The sequence below is a fragment of the Leptonychotes weddellii genome, chromosome 11, assembly GCF_054177405.1.
Source record: "Leptonychotes weddellii isolate Sample4059 chromosome 11, ASM5417740v2, whole genome shotgun sequence".
NCBI classification, from domain to species: domain Eukaryota; kingdom Metazoa; phylum Chordata; class Mammalia; order Carnivora; family Phocidae; genus Leptonychotes; species Leptonychotes weddellii.
The window spans coordinates 47,529,258-47,547,818 of NC_138379.1; the positions used below are offsets into that span (position 1 = coordinate 47,529,258).

Genomic DNA, 18,561 nt, shown 5'->3' on the forward strand with positions numbered 1-18,561 from the left:
CAAACAATGAATCATGGAACACTACATCAAAAACTAATGATGTAATGTATGGTGATTAACATAACAATAAAAATTTTTAACAAACAAACAAACCAGAAAAGAACATTTGCAATAAGCCATAAAAGAATGTAACTCTAAATTATAGTCTTTCTGATGAGATTTTACTTTTAATATTTGAACTATCCCAACCAAAAAAAGTCTACTACTGAGTGAATAAGCAGTGAAGAAGCAGTTTCTGGGTTGGAATCCCAGTTATTCCTTTTTTAAAAAACTGAGATATAATTCACATACCATAAAACTGACCCCTCTACAGAGCAAAATGTAGTAGTTTTGAGTATATTCATAAAGCTATGCAACCATTACCCTAATTCCAAAACACTGTCGTTACTCAAAAAAAAAAAAAAAAAAAAAAAAAAAAATCCCATATCCATTAGCAGTCAATCCCTATAACCCTGTTCCTGGCAACCATTAATCTACTTTCTACCTCCATGGATATGCCTGTTTTCCAGTCCACATTTTACCACCTATGTAACTTGTAGTTTCATTAATCTTTCTGTGCCCCGATTTCATCTATAAAATAAGTATAAAAATAATTCCTATATCAAGGAATGGTTAAGACATATAAAGTGGTTAATATGACTGGATATACTTAGTGAACATAAACAATTCTTAAAAAGCATTTTAGAAGGCAGTCCTCTTTGTAACAATCTAAGATTTCACTGGAAGAGTGAAGATAATTCTACATGAATCTAGAATTTAGGTATTCCCTAACTGAAAACAAGTGCTGGGTCTATAAAACAAGACCAACAAATTTAAAGGTGTGAAGTCATATAGTATATATGTTTTCTGCCCTCGGTGAAAATGAACAAGAAATTTAACTAAAAGATATCTAGAAAGTCCCAAAATGTTTGGAAATAAAGTAATATACTTATAACCTAAGGGTTCAAAAAGAAATCAAGGAAATTTAAAAATGACCTGACCGAATGATAATGAAAATATAACATATGGTATGCAATATTCATAATAACCAAAAAGTACATCATCTGATGAATGAAACAAAATGTAGTATATCCATACAATGGAATATTACTCAGCCATAAAAAGGAACTAAGTACTGATACATGTCACAACAAGGACGAATCTTGAAAATACTATACTAAGTGAAAGAAGCCAGTCACAAAAGACCACATAAGATAGAATTCCATTTATATGAAGTGTCTAGAATAGGCAATTACACTGAGACAGAGATCAGTGGTTGCTTAAGGATAAGGGAGAGTAGGGGAATTGGGTGGTGATGGCTAAGGGATACGGAGTTTGTTTTAGAGGTGATGAAAATGTTCTAAAATTGATTGTGGTGATGGTTACACAACTCTGTGAATATACTTAATGCCACTGAAAGATATATTTAGAAACAGTTAAAATGGTAAATTTTGTTATGTCCAGTACTACTTTATCTATGGTTTCACTTTCTGCCGTTTCAGTTACCGGTCAACTGCGTATCGGAAGCAGATGATCCTCCTGACATATCATCAGGAGGTCAATAGTAGCTTAATGCTCCCTTACAATGACTGCATCATTCACCTCACTTCATTTCACCATAAAATGCATTTTATCATCTCACATCATCACAGAAAGGGTTAGTACAGTACAATAAGGTATTCTGAGAGAGAGATCACATTCATGTAACTTTTATTAGAATATATTGTTATAATTGTTCTATTTTATTATTAGCTATTGTTGTTAATCTTTTACTGTCTCTACTTTATAAATTAAACCTTATCATAGGTATGTATGTATAGGAAAAAACATGTAGTATATATAGGGTTTGGTACTACCTGGGGTTTTAGGCATCCACTGAGGGTATGTATACCCCGTGGATAAGAGGGGACTAGCATATATTTTGCCATATTAAAAAACCCTCTCACTAGCAAAAAAAAAAAATTTATAGGGGATTAAAAAAAAATTAATACTGGAACACCAAAAATAAAAGGAATGCTTAAAAAAGGGCTGATTATTAAAGGCTAAAGAAACTAATTATTGGGCCTCTAGAAGACCAAAATATACTAATTTAGGACAGAATTTCTAGAAGTGATAAAGTAATTCCTAACATAATATACTCTTCAAGAATCTTAGGATTCAGGGGTGCCTGAGTGGCTCAGTCGGTTGGGTGTCTGCGTTTGGCTCAGGTCATGATCTTGGGGACCTGGGATCAAGTCCCACATTGGGCTCCCTGCTCAGTAGGGAGCCTGCTCCTCCCTCTCCCTCTGCCTGCTGCTCCCCCTGCTTGTACTCTCTCTCTCTGACAAATAAATAAAATCTTTAAAAAAAAAAAATACCTAGGTTTCAAAGAAGTAGGACTGATGTCTGCTAAAAGGAGAAGTCTCTAGTCTATAACCTATATATAAAAATGTATGAACTGCTTTAAAATTCTTAGCCAGTTATATTGGTCAGATAATATTGAAACAAACCAACTAAATATTTATATTTTTCTAACTTTTTCCCACAAAAATAAGCTACTACAAAAGATTAATGTGCTATGGTAATAACTGTAACTTAAATCAGATGCTATGATTTTAGTAACAGAGCTAACAAAAAAACCCTATCTGTAGTTACAGTAACTACATAACTTCGTTATGGTAACCAAGACAGCTAAAAAAGGTACTTAGGGACCACAGCAGAAAAGCTCAGTTGCAAGCAAAATCCAATGCAATATCATATCTAAGACATCTCACATAGGTGGTGCAATTCTACAGCAAAACAGAAAATTCGGACTGGCTCAGTTTGTAAAGCATGCAACTGGATCTCAGGTTGGGGAGTTCAAGCCCCACGTTGGGGGGGAGTTTATTTAAAAACACACACACACACCAGAAAATCAATGAATCTTCACACACACACACCAGAAAATCAATGAACCTTCTTCACACACACACACACACCAGAAAATCAACGAACCTTCTCACACACACACACAACCAGAAATCAGTGAACCTTCACACACACACACACACACAACCAGAAAATCAATGAACCTTCACACACACACACACACCCCCAGAAAATCAATGAACCTTCACACACACACACACACCCCCAGAAAATCAATGAACCTTCACACACACACACACACACACACACACACACACACCCCAGAAAATCAATGAACCTTCAATGTAGCCAACCTAGTCAACAACACTAAAGTTCAATAAATCTAGTGGCCTTTCTCTAAAGACCTAAGTTGAACAAAGATTTTGTTTCTCCTAAAGTTAAAAAAAAAGACAAGTACAGCTACACTTTTACAATCATAACTCAAAAATGGGGATTGTGAGTTTGATTGTGTGGAATATTTGTTGAAATCAGTAATTTCCTACCTATAGCTCAAAAGTAGTTTTTAATAAAGGTGCTTTATCTTTACAATAATATTTATGTGAGAGGCATAAAACCTATAGTATGAGTTTCCAGGATGATGAAATGGAAACATCCAGAGTAAAAAAAAAAAAAAAAAAAAATACTTGCGACATAAGAGATGAAAACAGGAGAACAAAATAAAAACTTAAAAAAAGAAAAAACAGAAACTAACACCGGGTGATGTATGGAATTGCTGAATCACCCTCTGTACACCTGAAACTAATGTAACATTGTATGTTAACTAAAAGGAATTAAAATAAAAACTTAAAAAACAAAAAGATGAAAACAGGAAAGATACAAAAAGGTAAAGACTGGCTAATCTTAGGAGCCTGGGTGGCTCAGTTGGTTAAGCGACTGCTTTCGGCTCGGGTCGTGATCCTGGAGTCCCTGGATCGAGTCCCGCATCGGACTCCCTGCTCGGCGGGGAGCCTGCTTCTCCCTCTGACCCTCCCCCCTCTCATGTGCTCTCTCTCTCTCATTCTCTCTGTCTCAAATAAATAAATAAAATCTTTAAAAAAAAAAAAAAAAGACTGGCTAATCTTACCGAAGTTAAACAAAAAAGTAAACAAATATTTTAATGCTACTATTTATTTCTCACTTCATTCCAAAACTACTAAGTACTAGGAACAAGGAGGATGGGGGATAAGAATGAAAAATTATGAATAAGGCACACACCACAAAGGAGTTCACAATCCTCTGAAAGAGACAAACATGCACACACACAAGAGAATAAACAAGAGAAGAAAGCACTATTCCAAGTGTCCAACTCCTACACTGCTAGAGATATCTTTTCTTAATTTATATAAAATTCCAAAGGCTCCCCAGTATCCATAAGATAAAGTTAAAAATCCTTAGCAGGCATTCAAGGACTTCTACAATCAAACTGGAACCAAGCCTTCTAGACTTATATCCTACCCTTACAAAACAAACTTCATTCTGACAATGATGAAAGGCTATTAGTTATTCTCCAAGCATAACATATATCTTAGAACCTCTGAGATTTTGCTCATGTAAACTAATTTTGTGGAACTTTTCTTTCCTGATTATATTATAAACTTATAAATTCAATATGAGATATGGTTCTGCCTGAAAGAAAGAAAAACTAAATTACCTCTCAAAATTATTTTCAGCCTAAGATTTTATTTCTACAAGTATTTTAGATGACAACAGGGTATTCCTACAACAAAGTGAACATCCATCTTTGAATGTATCATAAGGATAAAAAGATGAGTTGGAAATATCTGTACCCTCAAGGAATAGTCCAGTGGAAAGTTCAAAATAAGTACTAGCACAAGATTCATTTTACCAGCACTGACTTTACATAAGTCTTCACATTAAGTCTAAGTGTAGAAATTTCACATAAGAAAAAGTATGATCCACTTTTCTTACGGGGAAAAATAAGAAAAATCGGCAATATATGAAATGCTTATCTCAAATTATCTTGTTTGTGCATTTATTTACTAGTTTACTTCTCCCAAATTACAAATGGTAAGTTGCACAATAGGAATTTCATCTTGTTCGTGGCTGTCTATGCTCATATCTGTCCCGTGCTCACTTCAGCAGCACATATACTATACTTGTATCCGTCCCTGCCCAGCACTGAATTAACCAATGAAGAGAAACTTCACCAAGTAGACAGCATCCATTACTAAGGCAGCCCAGAGTCTAGCATACAACAGGCTACAGCAGCCTTATGTTCCTGTAAAGATGAAAGTAGATATGGCTCGGGCGCCTGGGTGGCTCAGTTGGTTAGGCGGCTGCCTTCGGCTCAGGTCATGATCCTGGAGTCCCAGGATCGAGTCCCGCATCGGGCTCCCTGCTCAGCAGGGAGTCTGCTTCTCCCTCTGACCCTCCCCCCCTCTCATGCTCTCTCTATCTCATTCTCTCTCAAATGAATAAATAAAAATAAAATCTTTAAAAAAAAAAAAAAGAAAGTAGATATGGCTCATAGAACATACTTCATAATAAAGCTCAGGATATTGAGGTTTTAAAATCAGAAGGCCAAATTTACTAATTTACAGTAAGAAATAACTTTCATAAGTATGGCAATATTCAAGTCAACTAGCAAATTGTCTCATTTAAGCTGTACATATGATTTGTATGCTTTTTTACCTGTTGTAGTTCAATAAAGTTTTCCTTATTAAAAAAAGCTAAATAGGGCACCTGGGTGGCTCAGTCAATTACGCATCTGCCTTTGGCTCAGGTCATGATCCCAGGGCCCTAGGATCAAGTCCTGTATGGGGCTCCCTGCTCAGTGGGGAGTCTGCTTTCCCCTCTATTTTCCCCTCTACTCATGATCTCTCTCTCTCAAAAACATAAAATCTTTAAAAAAAAATCTAATTACTGTTTGAAACATTAACATCTTATAGGGTTTTATACACACACACACACACACACACAAACTTAAAATACACATAGGAAGTAAAGTCAGGATGACTGATAAGTAGAGTTAGAGTTCTAAGGTCTTTGCATTATCCAGAAAGGTAAAGAAATCAATGAACTGTAGACTTTTATAAGTCATGGCGACATGCCACAATTCCTACGGTAATCAATAAAAGGCAAAAAATGTATAACTTCCCAATTAATAACATAAATAATATGGAATGATTTTTAAAAGATTATAAATTTAAATGACACAAGAGTAAAAGAAATATCAAGGACAAAAAGAAGGTACATTAAGATAGTAGATTTACTTTAAATCCAAATACATAAGTGATTATATTAAATGTAAATGTACTCATGCTCCAATTTTAAAAACAGATTATCAGACTGGACAGAAACAAAACCTAACTAGATGACCATTAAAATACATCTGAAACCTAAGCATATAAAAAGGTTGAAAGTAAAAAGAGAAAAAAACATAAATCCTGGGACGCCTGGGTAGCTCAGTAGGTTAAACGGCTGCCTTTGGCTCAGGTCTTGATCCCAGGGTCCTGGGATGGAGCCCCGCATCAGGCTCCCTGCTCAGTGGAGAGTCTGCTTCTCCCTCTCCCTCTGCCCTTCCCCCTGCTTTTGCGCACGCTCTCTCTTTCTCTGACAAATAAAATCTTTAAAAACAAAAAGAAAAAACAAGAAAAAACATAAATACTATGAAAACATTAGCCAAAAGAAGAATGGTATACCTGCATTAACATCATAGTAAACTTTAGGGCCAAAAGCATTATTAGAAATGAAACGGAACACTTAAAGATGATAAAAGGTTCAATTCATCAAGAACATAACAATTCCAAGTTTGTATATACCTAATTTTAGAGTCTCAAAAACACATAAAATAAAAATGAAAATGAAAAGAACTAGAAGAATAAATATACAAAGCCATAACCACTGTGGGAGATTTTAACAAACCTCTTTTATTAACAGAATAGACAAAAATTCAATAAGGACATAGAATATTTGAACCACATGATTAACAAAACTGATCTAGTAAGCTTACACAGAATTCAGCACCTAACAACCAGAAAATACATTCTTTTCAGGAAAACATGGAATATTATTAAAATTGATGACATATGGATCATAAAGAAAAGTCTCAAGAAAATTAAAACTACTGAAAATATATTCTCTGATTAGAGTACAATTAGGGTAAAAAAGAAAAATATAAAGAAAACCAGAAAAACCCTAAGCGTTTGGAAATAATATACTTCTATTTTATTTATTTATTTATTTATTTTTAGAGAAGGGAGAGAGAGACAGAAAGAGAGGAGGGGCTGAGGGAAAGGGAGAAAGAGAATCTTAACATCTTAAGCAGGCTCAGGACACCTAGGTGGCTCAGTCAGTTGAGCGTCCAACTCCTACGGTTTCAGCTTAGGTTGTGATCTCAGGGTCATGGGATCGAGCCCCATGACCAGCTCACATTCAGCATGGAGTCTGCTTGTCCTTCTCCCTCTGCTCCTCCCCCACTTCGCTCTCTCTCTCTCAAATAAATAAATCTTTTGAGGGGGAAGAAAAAGATCTTTTGTTTTTGTTTTGTTTAAAGATTTATTTGTCAGAGAGAGAGAGAGGGAGAGAGCACACACAAGCAGGGGGAGAGGCAGGCAGACGGAGAAGCAGGCTCCCCACTGAGCAAGGAGCCTGATGTGGGACTCCTAAGATTAAGCAGGCGCTTAATCAACTGAGCCACCCAGGCGCCCCTAAAGTAAATAAATAAATCTTAAGAAAAAATTTGTCACGTAAACTACAAAAGTCCAGTACTGCAAAATACCTGAAACACTTAACTTTATCTAACAGATTTAGTTCATATAGCTCAACTTTCCAGAGATGATTAGTTTTTTCACCACTTGTGGTTTGGGGAACATCTAAGTATCCTGTATTTTCTGCACATATTTCACTATATAAAATTTATCAAGGAAGGTGCCTGGGAAGCTCAGTCAGTTAAGCGTCTGCCTTCGGATCAGATCATGGTCCCAGGTCCTGAGATCAAGTCCTGCATCAGGCTCCCTGCTCCGAGGGGAGCTTGCTTCTCCCTCTGCCTCTCTGTCTCTCACGAATAAATAAAATCTTTTAAAAAATTATTAAAGTAATAATATAAAAAAAAGTTTAGTGCTTTATTGCTGGAGCTCTAGAACCAAACTGTTGACCTGAAATCCCAACTTGGCCATTTACTAACCTTACACAATTGGGTCAAGTTCCTTAACCTCTCTGTGCCTCCATTTCCTCAAAGTAAAATGGGAATAACAGTAATACCTATTTTATAGGATTATTTTAACTTTTTATTTGGATATAATTTTAAGCTTACAGAAAAGTTATAAAAATGGTACAGAGAATTCCAGTATACCTTTTACTCAGCTTCCCCTAATCAGAACTCTTAAATAGCACAATTATGAAAACTGTGAAATTAACAGTGATACAATGCTATTAACTAAACTACAGAACTTATTTGAGTTCCACCAGTTTTTCTACTGTCCTTTTTCTGTTCCAAGATCCAACCCAGGACCTCACACTGTATTTAGTTGCCATGTCTCCCTAGTCTCCTCTCATCTGTGACATTTCCTGTTTTCCTTGCCACTTTTGAAGAATACTGGTCAGTTATTTTATATGTCCCTCAATTTAGATTTGTCTAATGTTTTTCAGTAGACTGAGGTCATGCATTCTTTGACAAGACTACCATAGAACTGATAAGCCTTTCTCACTGCATCATAACAAGGGGAACATGATGTCATATTGTCTTATTCCTGATGTTAACCTTGATCACTTGGTTATGGTGATCTCTATATAATTTCTCTACCATAAAAGTTACTATTTTTCTTCTTGTAAATAATAAGTATCTTGAGGGAGATACTTTGAGACTATACAAATGTCCTGTGTCTTCTCAAACTTTGGCCCACTAATCTTAGCATTCAAAAATGTATCTTGCCAGGGGTGCCTAGCTGGCTCAATCAGTAGAGCATGTGACTCTTGATCTCGGGATCAGAGATTCAAGCACCATGTTGGGCGTACAGCTTACTTAAAAAGAAACAGATCTTGCCTACGGCAATTATTACTGTGGTATTCTAACAAGTGATTTTGTATTTCCATCATTCCATCTACATTTATTAATTGGAATTCTTCTATAAGGAAGAGTGGTTCTTATTTAACTATGGATTCATGGATACTTAATTCTGTGGGTTATAATGTATTATCATCATTTTTTTTTTTTTTTGCTCAAATTATCCTAGCTTTCTCTATTGGGTGCCCTTTCAATAAGCCCCCATTCTTTCTTAAACACTTCCTTACTTTGTGGCACCAGAAGACGCTCCAGGCTCATTTTGTATTTTCCCTGCCCCAGCCCTGAAATCAACCATTTCTCCAGGAGCTTATAGGGCTGGTTTTAAGGATTAAATTAGTTAGGATTGTATGGTACTTAAAACAGGGCCCAGTATGTAGTTAGTAATCAAATGTCAGTCGACACTATTTTGTATGCAAGCAAATATATTAATATCAGGAAACCATAAAACATGGATTTACTCACAAAATTAAGGTAGTCTTGACTATTCAAAAACATTTAATGGTTTGACAAGAAATACATATTTTCCAGTACAGTTGTCAGGAGGTGTTATATGAAGTTTTATATTCAGTTGCAATGGGATTTTGAGCACTGTATTAGTTTTCTAGGGCTGCTATAACAAAGCACCACAAACTGACTGGCTTAAACAACAGAAATTTATCGGAGGCTACAAACCCAAAAGTTCTGAAAAATAAAACTAAATTATCACAGTATTTAAAATAATATCGATCAGGGGCACCTGAGTGGCTCAGTTGGTTAAGCGTCCAACTCTTGACTTTGGCTCAGGTGATGATCTCAGAGTTGTGAGACTGAGTCCCTCATCAGGCTCTGCTCTGGGCATAGAACCTGCTTGACATTTTCTCTCCCTCTCCCTCAGCCCCTCTCCCCCTTCTCACTCTCTTTCTCTCTTCTCTAAAAAAGACAGTATCATTCAGATTGAGGTTGAAGTAACTATTTAGGTTGTTTACATAAAAGACTAATTTCATTATCAGAAGTTCTAAAAACAAATGTACAATATTTTGGAGAGAAAAGTAAGTTCAACTAAAGAATTCTGAGAGTACAAAAGGAATGCTTTATTTAAAACTAAATGTCCTCAATCTTTTTGTGGTAAGTTAACTACTTTGAATTTCTGGAAGCTTTGTGAATAGTAAATATGTAGAAATAAATGAGAGTGCCAACATTAAGTTGGTGGGTGGAACCTGCCAAGGACCATCTATGCAGTCCATACTATATATGAGAATGGGGAGATTCTTCTCATTTTACATATAAGGAAACTGAGGCATAGAGAAGTTAAAGTGAACTCTATTTTTTTTTTTAAGATTTTATTTATTTATTTGACAGAGAGAGACACACAGAGAGGGAACACAAGCAGGGGGAGTGGGAGAGGGAGAAGCAGGCTTTCCGCCAAGCAGGGAGTCCGATGCAGGACTCGATCCCAGGACCCTAGGATCATGACCTGAGCCGAAGGCAGATGCTTAATGACTGAGCCACCCAGGTGCCCCTAAAGTGAACCCTTTAAAAGCATATAATTTATAAAGTGGCAGAGCAAAGACCACAGTTCAGTTCTCCCAACTCCTGCTCTAAAACTATTCCCCCATATCATATAAGTATAAAAGTTTCACAGGCCAAAGGAAAGAAATGTTTCATATTAAACAACTTGATAAACACAGAAAGTTTACAAATTAGTAACTTTAGTAGTCATCTAGTGTTTTCCTATTCATTCAATGTCAATGTGATGATGCTTCTGTCACCTTTTAAAGAAAGACCTCCTTACCTGGAGCACCAAAGAAACTACAGACAAAAAAACAAAACAAAAACAAAACAAGAAGAAAGACTTTCTTATTCAGCTTCCTAAAGACTGGACAGATTCATTATTTTATGGTCACCTATATGAAGAACATTATGCTAAATACCAAGGACAGAGATCTAGACCACTTAAGAGTAGATTTTATGCAGCCTTAAATACTACAGATTAAAATATCTTTAGTCCAGAAGTGCCCTAAAATCTGTCTAAATCTAAGCATCATCACATTCTCTATTTCCCTATTATAATCAATTTAATTCACCTTAATTATGTAGATAATTTGAAGTGTACATGCATAAATTTCTGAAGGGATATGCTTCAGTTTTAAGAGAATGGTTAAGGCTAGATCCAGGATTAATTAGAGGCTACTTACATTAAAATGAATTTAAATTAAATTAAATTTAGAAATCAGTTTCTCAGTTGAACTACCAAACCATATTAAACAGCACAAATATAGAACAGTCCCATCTTTGCAAAAGTTCAATTGGATAATGATGATCTAGAGATCCTGAAATATTAAGTCTCAAACATGTAACAGAAGGAACGCAAGGGCGCCTGGGTGGCTTAATCAGTTAAGCGTCTGTCTTCGGCTCTGGTCGTGATCTTGGAGTCCTGGGATCGAAACCGGTGTTGGGCTCCCTACTCCGCGGGGAGTCTGTTTTCCCTCTCCCTCTGCCCCCTCCCTCCTGCTCGTGCTCTCACTCTCTCAAATAAATAAGATCTTTTTTTTTTTTAAAGATTTTATTTATTTATTTGAGAGTGAGCGAGAGTGAGCGAGTGTGCAGGAGAAGGGGAAGAGTAGCAGAGGGAGAGGAAGAAGCAGAATCCCTCTGAGCAGGGAGCCCAATGTGGGGCTTGATCCGGGGACTCTGGGATTACGACCTGAGCCGAAGGCAGACGCTTAACCAACTGAGCCACCCAGGCGCCCGGAAATAAAATCGATGAACGAATGGAAGGAAAGAAAGAAAGGAGGGAAGGAAGGAGGGGAAGGGAAGGAAGGAGGGGAAGGAAGGGAAGGGAAGGGAGGAAGGAAGCAAGGAAGGGAGGGAAGGGAAGGGAAGGGAAGGAAGGAAGGAAGGAAGAAAGTATCCCAGGGTGCCTGGATGGCTCAGTCTGGTAAGCTTCCAACTCTTGATTTCGGCTCAGGTCATGTTCTCTGGGTCATAGGACTGAGTCCCCCGAGTCAGGCTCCATGCCCAGTGCTGCTTAGGATTCTCTCTCTCCCTCTGCCTACCACCCCACCCACCTTGCATGTGCATACTCTCTCAAAAAAAGAAAGAAGAATCCCAGAAATAAAGGCTTCTGTGGGCGACTGTATCCATGAATGTTAAGAATGTACCAAGAAGGTTCTCATCTTTTAGCAGTCATATGAAAATATTTACAACGACAGGATATATGGGATTTACTTCAACCCACTTTGGTGTGGGGGTGGGGGGGTATAAGTGCTATAGATGAACAAATCATGAGTTGATAATTATTGAAGCTGAATAATAGTTTATGGGTTCTTGATGCTATTTTCTGTGTTTCTTTATATGTTTAAAATTTTCCATAATAGGGGCGACTGGTTGGCTCAGTCGGTAGAGCATGCAAGTCTTGACCACAGGGTCATGAGTTCATGCTCATGTTGGGCTATTTACTGTAAAACAAAATAAAATAAATAAATAAAATTTCCCAAAATAAGAAGTTAACTAATATTTTAAGAACCCAGACACATATTTGATTAAATCACAAATCCACTTTGCAAATGTTATTTATACCTACTGCTTACTTCTGAATTCTTCCTGACTCTCCAAAACCCTCCTGAAACTTTTTATTTTGTTACCTTTTTTTTAAGATTTTATTTTTAACTAATCTCTATATGCAACATGGGGCTTAAACTTACAACCCCGAGATCAAGAGTCACATGCTCCACCTACTGAGCCAGCCAGGTGCCCTGAAACTACTTTTTAAAAATACCAGTTAGAAAAAAATAAATAAAAATAAATAAATAAATAAATAAATAAAAATACCAGTTAGCTCTTGATAAATCCAATGGCCTTTTCCAAGTCATCATTTTCCTCAACATAAGCCACTGACTGACTCCAGCTTCATACCAGATACTTGGCATATCAAACTTTTCTCTTCCTAAGTTAGGTGTTTTTTTTTTGTTTTTTTTTAAAGATTTTATTTATTTATTTGACAGAGAGAGACCCAGCAAGAGAGGGAACACAAGCAGGGGGAGTGGGAGAGGAAGAAGCAGGCTTTCCGCAGAGCAGGGAGCCCGATGCGGGGCTCGATCCCAGGACCCTGGGATCATGACCTGAGCCGAAGGCAGCGCTTAACGACTGAGCCACCCAGGCGCCCCATAAGTTGGATTTTTTGTTTTGTTTCATTTTTTCTTTTAATTATCTTCTTTTGGGGCACCTGGGTGGTGCAGTTGGTTAAGCATCCCACTCTTGGTTTCGGCTCAGGTCGTGATCTCAGGGTCATGAGACTGAGCCCCACAATGGGCTCCGTGCTCAGCACAGAGTATATTAATACCCTCTCTCCCTCTCTGCCCCTCCCCCCACCTCTCTCTCTCAAATAAATAAATCTTTAGTCATCTTCTTTTATGAGTATTTATGACTGTAAGCAACCTTAAGGTTTTTTTGAAGCTAAGTAGAGAAAAAAATCATAAATGATTTACTTATTCAAATATATTTAGTGAGCTTCTGCTACATGTCAAACATTGCAATATGCTTAGAATATAGTAAGGAACAAGAAATTCATGATTACTACCCTTGTAGAACTTACAGAACAAACGTAAAACAGAAATTTTAACGGTCCTGAATGTAAGGAATGGAAACCTATTCTGAGGAAGTCAGCAAAGACTTCTTTGAAGAGTGACTTGAAATGAAAACCTAAAGGATACAGTGGAGTTAACCAGGCAAAGGGGAAAAGGGAGTCTGTAACAAGATAGAGATCAGTGAAGAGTTACAACAACTAAAAAAAAGGCCAGTAAGACTGAAACAGAGAGAGCTCGTGGGAGATATGTTCACGGTAAGAATGGACAGATGGAGAGGAGCCATATTATGCAATGTGGGCCATGTAAATCATTTAGAAAGATTTTAGATTTTTTGAAACCAAATAAAGGAAACCTTACTTAAAATGGAGTCAGGAGGCCAGAAGGGGGAGCTCTTAAACCATACCATTCATTGCAGGCCTCTGCAGACCCAACAGGAAGAGACTTACATTGCATTCCCAACAAGCAGCAGCCTTCTTTACTACCCCAGCAGGATGATGGAAGATTTTTTTGCCTGCCTGGCAACAGCAATAGCCCAGCCAATAAGGGATAGTCAACTCAGCCAATGAAAAGCCACTACACTTTCAACTCACAATTTACTCCAACAGACTTTTTGTTTATAGCAGCCCTGCCAAACTCCTTCCTGCCAAACTCCTTCCTTACCTCTATAAAAGAATGCTCCCCTCCCCTTTGCTCTCCAGACTTGCCAATGGTTTACCATGACTAGCTTGTCCTGAATTGCAATTCCTCTACTATTTCCAAATAAACCCGTTTTGCTGATAAAATAACTGAATGTTTTATTTTCAAAGTCAACATTACTTGGTGACAGAAGTAGGATTCAGAGAAGCCCCCAACAACTCCAAGGCTGGTGAGCAAACAAGTGCTGGTACCCACAGAACCCAATGAGTTCATTGCTTTCTCAATGACCATAAAGTCTGAGGGTCTCTCCTGGATCCAAGCTCTGCTCTCCTTCCATTTAAGCTCTCTGGCTTAAAAGCCTTTAAGCTTTTTCCTTTTTGTTTTTATGAAGAGATTACCCTAGTGAGTACTCTTTTCTATTTCTGTTCCATTTCTGTTTGCTGAAGCTTCATGGTAAGACACTCATCCTGTTCAAAAGGGGGAAAACACGTGATTCCAGTGTTTAACAGCTGTTGGGAAATAGCGTTCCTAGTTAAGATATCCAAAGACAAGATAGATTCCACCTGGTCCTTGGACCAGCATCTTGTGCCTTTTTGAAAAAATGGGTAAATTTCTGGATAATCTGGAATCGTAATGGCCATTTGGGGGAAGCTCTGACTTAGATAAATCCATGTTAAGGAGCACTCTTAAAAAAGCAGATCCCAAATCTCTCAAAGACAATGGAATGCATTCTTTGATATGCAGAAGCGTCTAAAAGACAAAATGACTTCAAAAACAGCTCTGAAAGGATCCTTACAGCATGCAAATAAAAATGTTTCATTTAAAAAAAATACTTTGGCCACCTGAGCAGATTAATTTAGATTAGTCCATCCTCCAGAAACACAATTTAGATCCAACTGTTCTTTTTAAGATTTTATTTATTTATTTGAGAGAGAGAGAGAGAGGGGAGCCTGGGTGGCTCAGTCCTTAACCGTCTGCCTTCGGCTCAGGTCATGATCCCAGGGTGCTGGGATCGAGCCCCGCATCGGGCTCCCTGCTTGGCGGGAAGCCTGCTTCTCCCTCTCCCACTCCCCCTGCTTGTGTTCCCTCTCTCGCTATCTCTCTCTGTCAGGTAAATAAATAAAATCTTTAAAAAAAGAGAGAGAGACAGAGAGACAACTGAGCATGGGGAGGAAGAAGGACAAGCAGATTCAGTGCTGAGTGCTGAGTGCAGAGCTCTATGCAGGGCACGATCCCAGGACCCGGAGATCATGATCCCAGCAGAAACCAAGAGTTGGACTCTCAACCAAATGTGCCACCCAGGCACCTCAAGGCTAAGACCTTTTTTTAAAAAGATTTTATTTATTTATTTGACAGAGAGAGACACAGCGAGAGAGGGAACACAAGCAGGGGGAGTGGGAGAGGGAGAAGCAGGCTTTCTGTGGAGCAGGGAGCCCGATGCGAGGCTCGATCCCAGGATCCAGGGATCGTGACCTGAGCCAAAGGCAGATGCTTAACGACTGAGCCACCCAGGCGCCCCAAGGCTAAGACCTTTTTTAAAACAAAAGCTGTAAGATCTCTGTATCTGTATGTTTATGTATATCTATATATACAAATGATACTTTTCTACCTCTGGATGGTATTGCCAAAATTAACTTGTAAAGAGCTCTATTTTAATTGGCTTAAAGAAAAACAAGTGCTTATAAAAATTAAGTAAACTTAACCCAAAAGTTTTTCAAGTTCACATGATCTGGGATAATCTTTGATAAGTAAAATCTAGTTTAAGTTTATTGGGAGTTTTTTGTTGTTTTTATTTTGTTTTTTTGACAAGTTTGTTGGTTTAATTAAGACAGACATGTCTCAGAGTTATCAACATTGAATATAATACAAACATGCAACTTTTATTCCACCTGGGTTTATTAGTCAAATAAGTTCATGTTATCTCGGTTGTGAAATTTGATGGCTGACTTTGACTAATGTCTCATGAAGTTTCTGTAACCCAAACCTAATTGGTTATGAAATTATTCAGATAGATGAATGAAAATGGGTAAGAGTTTTTATGTAAAACAATTGTTATATGGTATGTATGCTTTGAAAAAAAAAAGCAGCTTTCCTAAACCTTTCCTGGTAACTCGAAACTTTATAGAGTTTTGCCAAGTTAAATTAAATGATGTAATTTCATTACATTACTGGGGTCATTTTCTAAATATGATAAAATACTACAACATTAATTACTAAACATAGATTATCCATTTTGGCTTCTTATTACAGAGAAACTAAAGCTATTTGGGTCTACTAGTAAACATGTTTTATGCCATGCTGAGAGGGCACATTTCTAGAAATTTCAAAATGTATTTATAAACTTGCCAGATCGCTTACATCTTAGTTTTCACTGAGAATTAACAATTCTAAGAATTAAGAATTCCAATTAATATATGTAAAGCTACTAAAAAACAATAAAGATGAAAGAAAACAACTGTATATGAAAAGTATGAAGGGAAATAGGATGCCTGTTTTCAGTAAAAGAAGGTATGAGGAATGGAAATGCATTGTGTTGAGGGAAACAAAAATGATTTTGTCCTAAAGTAAAGCTGGTTCTTTTGGAAAGGCAAAGAATAGGGGACAAACTAAAATGGACACAGGAAATTATAGAAGGTTTATGGGAAAGAAATCCTGGGAAAGGAATCATATGTGTAATTAAGCTAAGATCAAAATGCATTTGTTTAAAAATAAATTTTAAAATTAGGGTACCTGAGTAGCTCAGTCAATCATCCAACTCTTGATCTCAGCCCAGGTCTTGATTTCAGGGTCAAGTTCAAGCCCCATGTTAGGCTCCATTAAAAAAAAAAAAAAAATGTAGTATCAAAAGTATATTGGTACAAAATTGGAATGGCTTTTTTTGTTAAAAAAAAAGAAGGCCAAAATTTTCTTAGACTATCAGTCTGTTCTTAATAAACTGTAAACAAAGTTTCTTTACTGTTAGGAAACAGAGATTCTGTGTTTTGTCTTTATCACATCTTTGATTACTTAGAAAAACCAAGTCTTCTCTATTCAAAAAGAACTAAAGCTTTTGCAGCTATATAACCTATATTTGTCCTTTAAATATTTTTTCACTTTAGCCAAGTAGATAGTTTCATAATTTTCTCTGATCCTCTTTAGCCAAGTGTCCGTATCTTTCAATATTCTTGACAAACTTCCCAAAATTTAAATTCTAAGTGAAGTTTTTTTGACCTTGAACTAACTTTATTTCCAGAGGATCCTTGGAATATCTTAAAAGATTTGTTCTCTCTCCTAGTACAGAGAGATGTTACACTAATTAGACTTATTTAGTATGTTAAATTACTTGAGAAACATTGTCAAATAAGAATACTGAACCTTCATGGATTGGAAGAAAAAATACTGTTAAAATGTCTATGCTACCTAGAACAATCTACACATTCAAAAACAATCCCTACCAAAATACCATCAACTTTTCTCACACAGCTGTAACAAATAATCCTAAGATTTGTATGGAACCAGGAAAGACCCCTAATAGCCAAAGGAATGTTGAAAAAGACAACCAAAATTGGCGGCATTACAATTCCAAGTTCTATTACAAAGCTGTAATCATCAAGACAGTATGGTACTGACACAAAAACAGACACACAGATCAATGGAACAGAAGAGAGAACCCAGAAATGGACCCTCATCTCTATGGTCAACTAATCTTCAACAAAGCAGGAAAGAATATCCAATGGGAAAAAAGTCTCTTCAGGAGGTCTGGGTGGCTCAGTCGGTTAAGCATCTGCCTCTGGCTCGGGGTCATGATCCCAGGGCCTGCGATCGAGTCCCTTGTCAGGCTCCCTGCTCAGTGGGGAGTCTGCTTCTACCTTTCCCTCTGCCTGCTGCTCCCCTTGCTATGCTCTCTTGCTTGCACTCACTCGCTCTCTCTTTCTCTCTCTCTCTCTGGCAAATAAATAAATAAATACTCTTAAAAAAAAAAAAAAGTCTCGGGCGCCTGGGTGGCTCAGTTGGTTAAGCGACTGCCTTCGGCTCAGGTCATGATCCTGGAGTCCCGGGATCGAGTCCCGCATCGGGCTCCCCGCTCAGCGGGGAGTCTGCTTCTCCCTCTGACCCTCCCACATGTGCTCTATCTCATTCTCTCTCTCAAATAAATAAAATAAAATCTTAAAAAAAAAAAAAAGTCTCTTCAACAAATGGTGTTGGGAAAATTGGACAGCCACATGCAGAAAAGAATGAAAATGGACCATTTCCTTACACCACACACAAAAATAGACTCAAAATGGATGAAAGACCTCAATGTGAGACTGGGAGGGATGGGGTGGCTGGGTGATAGACACTGGGGAGGGTATGTGCTATGGTGAGCTCTGTAAATTGTGTAAGACTGCTAAATCACAGACCTGTAGCTCTGAAACAAATAATACATTATATATTAAAAAAAGAAGAAGAAGAAGAAGATAGCAGGAGGGGAAGAATGAAGGGGGGGAAATC

General features: G+C 37.3%; 1 protein-coding gene across 3 annotated transcripts in view; it reads right to left on the reverse strand.

Moving 5' to 3' along the window:
• Positions 1 to 18,561, reverse strand: part of RAB6A (RAB6A, member RAS oncogene family) — a 63,847-nt gene that overhangs the window by 32,769 nt on the left and 12,517 nt on the right. The gene's annotated exons all lie outside the window — the stretch shown is intronic.